This window comes from Eulemur rufifrons, chromosome 3 (assembly GCF_041146395.1).
Source record: "Eulemur rufifrons isolate Redbay chromosome 3, OSU_ERuf_1, whole genome shotgun sequence".
Taxonomy (NCBI): Eukaryota; Metazoa; Chordata; class Mammalia; order Primates; family Lemuridae; genus Eulemur; species Eulemur rufifrons.
In genome coordinates this window covers 21,002,424-21,008,741 of record NC_090985.1, presented here as the reverse complement: position 1 = coordinate 21,008,741, position 6,318 = coordinate 21,002,424, and positions in this window count along the sequence as shown.

Here is a 6,318-nt window from a genome sequence, read left to right as displayed (position 1 = left end):
AAAGGTTTTATGGATTCAGTATAAATATCTTTCCAAAAATGACATGAAACTTAGAAGCCATAAAAGCAAACATGGTTATACTTGGACATATAACAATCATACACATTCTTATAACAAAAACAAAGTTAAAAGTATAAAAAATATCTGTAATGCTTGACAATTCAAAGCGTATTTTCCCAAATAGTAAGTGAGCTCTTCAAAATCAGGAAGGGACTAAAACTTCCCCCACCCACAAAATTAGAAATAAAAAGGAAATTAAAAAATACAGATGGCTAATAAACATGAAAAAATGATCCAACTCAAAAGCAAAAGAAATACAATTTAAGACAATAGTTTGGGTGATCACATTGGCAAAAAATGTAAATATAAAATCCATTATCTGTGAGGTTGTGAAAAAGTCAGCAATCTCATTCATTGCCATTTGAGGATAAAGCTGTTAACCACATTTTAAAGGAAATCTTGCAATTATTTTCAAAATTTGAAATGTGCATATACTTAATCCCAATAACTGAACTTCTAAGTAATTTATTATATAATAGACAAATGCAAAATTATTGATATATAGGGAGGTTCATTGCACAGAAATTTGGTGCTAACATAAATATCTATGAATGAGAAATGCTTAAAACATTTAATTATATTTTATCTACAAAACAGTCATGCCATCATTCAACAAAGGACACAGATGTGTATATATTACTGAAAAAAAGGCCATTGAAAAGACTGTTAAATGAAAGAGGCAATTTGCAGAAGAATGTGTTACAATATGGCCACACTTCCAGATTCCCCCCAAAATAGCTTGTGCATGTGTTTGTTTGCATCTATCCAATAAAAGAATGCACATAACTCCCTTAATAGAGGAAAACTATAGGGACAGAATTGGAACAGAGGAGGGCACTTAATTTATATATTAGTTATTTAAATATACTTTGAATTTTTTTTAAAAAAGATGCAGCATTTCTTTATAATATATCCTATACTTTTTAATTTACCATATGACAAATGAAAATTACTAATGTATATTTATGGGAGCACTGAGCAATTCTACCATTTTGAGCATCTTGTGTAATATTATTTCCTCTACTGAGGCTCCTGGGATTGAGTCAAGTGGCAGCAAGGGAAACAGTCACCATGCCCAAATTAAAGTCTCATCGATGATATCCCAACATGAGCATTTCTCAGTTAAGCATTTCTTATCTGCAGGAGGTATCCACTGCAACACAGGAAAGGAAGAATCTCCATGCACAAGGAAGACTGTGTCATTGTTTTGGTGAAGCTGGTGGTAGAAGTAATGGCACCATCTGTGACGAATCCACCGCATCTGTGTGGTCATCACCTATAGGACACAGTGGGGAAAATTGGCAAAGGTGAGAAATATTTCCAAAGAAGCTAGGAGAGTATGAGGCTCTTATTTACTCTTCCCCTACATGTGCTGGAACAAATCTATCTGGAGTACAAAGAGAAGGCCACATTTCCAGCACCTGAGTCCATGCTATTTTCAGAAAAATGACTTTACAACTTCCTGACATGAAGGACACCAGATATTGGTGTGGCTTTTTCTCCTTTTGCTATGCTAGAAAATGATGGACATCTCCAACAATCTCAGATTTTGTGTCTGTCTCTTCCCTTCTGTATCTGGGTTTTAAAGCTCTAGGTCACTTATTCATTTGATCAATTATTTCAAATAGAACAATATGCCAGCCTTCCAGTCCAACAGTTATTGAGAATCTACTTAATAAATTTCATGCACACAATTCTCTAGAAACACAATGGATCCAGTCATGAAGGAGCTCAGTCTATCAGATGAGAGAAGAAAGGGAAATCCTTCAAATTAAGAGTAATGTACTGAGATGTAGAAACGTCATGAAGGTATACAAGAAAAGCCATATCTCCTAATCCCTACGCAATGTAGCCCTTGGAGTCAATTAGAATGTAACCAAAAGTCATCCATCTTCAGAAAATTAACATCTTATTTTCTACCCAGACATAGCTTCTCCTAGAAAGCAAGGACTATTTAACTAAAACCTTACCTTCAGTGGGTGGCTCTTGGAAAATACGTAGGTGAAGAGGTTCTTTGTCTGAGGGGTCTTGTTTCAGGGATTTACTGGTATCATTCACTCCGAGGAAGTTATCTTCTGAGGTGAAAAAAAAATGAGAAACACCACTTCCGATGAAACAGGCAATGCAGCTAGAATCTGGGAATTCTCTCTTTGCTATTCTTTCATATTGATTTAAGTTGGAAGCTGCCCCTTACTCACCAGCTCTGAAACCATAACTATCTGTTCCATAACTATGCATTTCAATATCTGCATATCAGCACCCTTCTCTCTTGTGCACTTCCAAACCTGACTAAACTGCCTGAATCCCACTGAAAATTATGTCTCTTGCTCATTAAAAATTATTTATCTTCTGCTGCTTAGTTGGCCAGGTTACTCACAAAATCACTCAAAATAATCTCCTCCTATATCTTTTCTCAATAAAAGTTTACTAGGAACCTATTCTATGATAGGCAATCCACAAGGTGCTTGTGCCACAAAAAATGAACTGAAAAATATCTGGCCACAGGAAATTAAAAGTCTATTGGATGAATCAATCACTCAAATAAAAAGCTGAGACATAATGGTCTCATACAATCAGATTCAGTTTTGAGATGGGATTGTGGAGGACAGATCCCCCATTTAGGAAGACCTGCTATGACCACTCAGCTGTTAATTCCCCATTACTATACTCACACTCATCTGATACTTGGGATGAGTTTTTAATGCTGTTTAGCTGAAAACAAATGTCATCAAACTTAAGAAGAGCAATATCTATCAACTCCTACCCATTCTAGGCCTAATTTCTTATAAATAGGAAGTCCCTTGCCCATATACATTCATATCTGCAAAAGTGTCCAAGATACCATCAGTAGGAATTGAGAACCACTGATTGGGAAATAAGTTGTCAGCTCATTCTCTGGAGCTGATATTTGAGTCAAGGCAAGGGCAGAAAAAAAAAAAGAGGAAACATAATATTTTAAGAAAAAAAATGCATGTACATATATAGATGCACCTATATGTACATATAAACCATACACATAGAGAGAGAATCTAGTTTAACAAATCATTTATGAAGCATGAGTATCCCGTGCCGTGTGCAGTCTGGGAAAAATGGATGTTACCAAGTCCTTCATGTGTTAACATGCACAAACTTCAAACATGCACTTCTCTCTGCCTTCCTCCTGTAAGGTCCAATGGACATAGAGGGTGGCCAGCTAATAATTATGTTAGGAAGATAAAATATTCCCATTCTATTAAGACTGAGTGTTACAAAAACAAAAGTTTTACTATTATATACAGAGCAATGAAAACATGGTCTCTTTATTACCACCCAGTGAAGTCCAGGAAAGCTCCTAAAAATTTCATTGGCAGAAGATGTATCCAGCTTAAGAATTCTCATAAAGACAACTTTACAAAAATATGCATTTCAATAATATCTAAATATCTAGAGAGGTTGGATTAAAATAAATTACTCTTTTAAAAATAATAGTAAAAAATTTCCCCCAAAGTAATAATCTAGTGAAAGGGACCATTTCATGTGCAATACTTAAAGTGTCCTAACCATTCTTCATCTAAAAGACATACATAAATAAATATTTTAATCTATGATTTTGAAGAAAGCATGTCATATAAAATCATTTCTCAACAATCTGAAAATAACTAGAAAGTACAGATATGACAAAATGAGGAACATATTTGATTACTACATTCAGAGTACCCTCAAAAATGCATGGAATAATGGTTTATATGTGATTTACTGATCTCCATCTTGTTGACTGCCCAATGAACAAATGTAAAACTGTATATATTTCGAACAGACATACCAATATTCTCTGAAGTCATCTTGAAGAAGAACACTCTGTCACAAATTTTATCAAATTTACAGCTTTTCTTCAATTGGTCTGTCAACCATTAAAATATCTTGAAATATTAGATTTATGTAAAGGTGTAAAACTTTAATTTTTATATACAAAGAAAAGTTAAGACAAATGCAAAGATGTGGAAACAACCCAAATGCCCATCAATTCATGAATGGATTAGTAAATTATGGTATATGTATACCATGGAGTATTACTCAGCTATAAGAAATAACAGTGATACGACATCTTTTTGGTTCTCCTTGAGAGAGTTGGAACCCATTATATTAAGTGAAGTATCCCAAGAATGGAAAAACAAGCATCACATGTACTCACCAGAAAATTGGTTTCCCTGATCATCACCTAAATGCACATTTGGGAATGATACCAATTGGATATCAGACTTAGGTGGGGGGTAGGGGGTGGGGGTGGAGGGAGGGGATGGGTGTATGCCTACATGACGAGTGCATTACGCACCGTCTGGGGAATGGTCACACTTGAAGGTGCTCACTCGGGGAGGGGGGGATGGGAGGAGGGAATGGGTGTATACCTACATGATGAGTGCAATGCGCACTGTCTGGGGAATGGGCACGCTTGGAGCTCTGACTCTGGTGGGATAGGTGGTACATGGGCAATGAATGTAACCTGAACTTTTGTACCCCCATAATAAGCTGAAATAAAAAAAAAATACAACAATAGTTAAAATATGCATTTGCCGCCTTAATATAAACATACTGATATAAGACCATTGTTGTCTTTAATTCATTTTCTTATTTTCTGACAAGTCAATAAACAAATTTAGAAATATTTATCACAATACAATGGTTTACAATTCTATTTAAACATACTTTCCCCAAAATAATCTTAGCTAAGATTTCAAAAATAGGTGTTTTATAAATGTTATTTTTATCACATCTATATCTTTAATCATATGCTGGCAGATATGTAGTAGCTCTAGATCATCTGTGTCCAACAGAACTTTCTATGGCAATGGAAATGTTTTAAAATCCCACACTATCCAATATAGAATGCTCTGGACACATGTGAGTATTGAGCATGCAAAATGTGGCTAGTGTGGCTTAGGGACTAAATGCTTACTGTTTGATTTTAATTAATTTATATTTAAGCTTAAATGGCCACTTATGTCTGGGTCTATCATGCTGGACAATACAGCTCTAGATGTTACAAAATAAAACTGTTAAAATCATTTGTAATAGACACACACAGTAGAGTTATAAATATTTGGAAAAAATTGGTCAATCTTTCAAAAGTTATAAGAATATCCCAATAAGGAATGAATTTTGTTTCCTATTTTTCAAAACAAGAATATCAAATCAAGTCAAATTTATAGAAAGAAAGGTTTTGTTTATTATTGTCAAAGTCAGAAATTTGAAATTCACCGTAATTCCCTGTAGGTGAATATTTTGTCTATTTTTTTGGTAGTTGTTGTGGAAACTTCTAGATGAACTATAGAAATCTTAACGTATCTTTCCTGCCTATTATCTCAGGTTCCCTAGACTGTTCAAGGATAATCCATGAGTCTGCAAGTAATGAAGGTGATAAATAGCTTTAAAGACGCTAGATATTCTTGTCTCTCAATGAAACTGTGATACAGATAGTATTTTGGGAGTGAACCTGGCACTGAGTTATGTTATGTTGTTGTTACTGCAGCCTAGACCAAAAAGGGTTATCAAGTGGGAGATCTAGGAAATGGCCCTACACTAGGCCTTTCTCAAAGGCCCTTAGTTTGTGTTTACATTTCCATTTAAGCTAGAGGTGGTTCTCAGATGGTGTCAGGGTGTTCCACAGGGTGACATATCATGCCAAGATATGGATGTGGGACTCATGAGGAAGAAGTTAATAACTAACAGTATAGCAATAAAGGAATATCATTCAAGCAATAAGATAGCTGTTACACTCTCCTATTTTTTTCATATTGCTCCCAAAAAGAGAAAAAGGTTTACAAGCTCACCATAAGTCATTCTTTGATTGAGTTCCAATGCACAATGGTTCCTGCTGAACAATGTTTTGGAAATCCTTGGGGCAAGGGCAATTACATATCATGGTGCATACATAATTGTATGATCTCAGATATAGTAAATTTGGCCTTAAAAATTTCTGCTAATAAGTATATAAATGTGGACCTTGGTCAGTTGAGTTTTCTGAAAAGTTCCAATAGAAGATAAGCAACCATTTCAAGGGAACCACACAGACACATTTCTTTAGAAAAATGTTAAGAGATGGAAGATAATGTACTGCAGAAGAGAAAGATATTAAGTGTCCCTAAATGGGAAAAGAAATACCATCTTCTAAAATTACTGTCTCTGCAAAACCTACTACTGCTGAGGGAATCTTGGCATATTGTACCAACTGCTGTGTTTTACACCTGATCCTTATACAGTTAGATGGCAGAAATATAAATT